The sequence below is a fragment of the Myotis brandtii genome, unplaced genomic scaffold, assembly GCF_000412655.1.
Source record: "Myotis brandtii unplaced genomic scaffold, ASM41265v1 scaffold1428, whole genome shotgun sequence".
NCBI lineage: Eukaryota > Metazoa > Chordata > Mammalia > Chiroptera > Vespertilionidae > Myotis > Myotis brandtii.
In genome coordinates, this window is record NW_005355104.1 from 30,206 (window position 1) to 30,604 (window position 399).

The 399-nt window shown below is 64.4% G+C and overlaps 1 protein-coding gene across 4 annotated transcripts in view; it reads right to left on the minus strand.

The window, feature by feature from the left end:
* Positions 1 to 399, minus strand: part of CA5B (carbonic anhydrase VB, mitochondrial) — a 42,582-nt gene that overhangs the window by 29,282 nt on the left and 12,901 nt on the right. Inside the window, exon 1 of one of the 4 annotated variants that reach the window (XM_005860911.2) lies at positions 172 to 331. The exons of the other annotated variants lie outside the window; for them this stretch is intronic. The gene's annotated coding sequence lies outside the window, so the exon portion shown is untranslated. Of the gene's footprint in view, positions 1 to 171; positions 332 to 399 lie in introns of those variants that run through there. 4 annotated transcript variants of the gene reach the window in all.

A 399-nucleotide genomic window follows, 5' to 3' on the forward strand; every position in this document is an offset into this window, starting at 1 on the left:
CCTAACTAGTCCACTGCGCCCCTCGGTGACCCCAGCAATACGCGCAAACAGCTCTCCTGGTTCCAAGACCAGGCAGGGCAGTGCTGGGGTGAGGAAGAAGGCCCAGCCCCCGAGCGGGCCAGCCCCCGCTATAACCAACCCCCCCCCCTCCACTCGGCCACTGGCCCTTACCTGAGCGTTTTCCCAGGAGCAGGAACCTTACTTAGCCCTGGGACCGCAGCTGGCAAACTTAGCCATCATAGCCACACCCCCTCGTCGTGTTCCAGGGCCAGAGCCACGCCCCTCGCCTCTAAGCCACGCCCCATATGACTGATCACTCCACCTCCAGGTCCTTACTTGCTGCCCTGGCCACGCCACTCCAGAAGGTGCCCCTCTCAGCCTTCCTGCCAGGCCACCCGC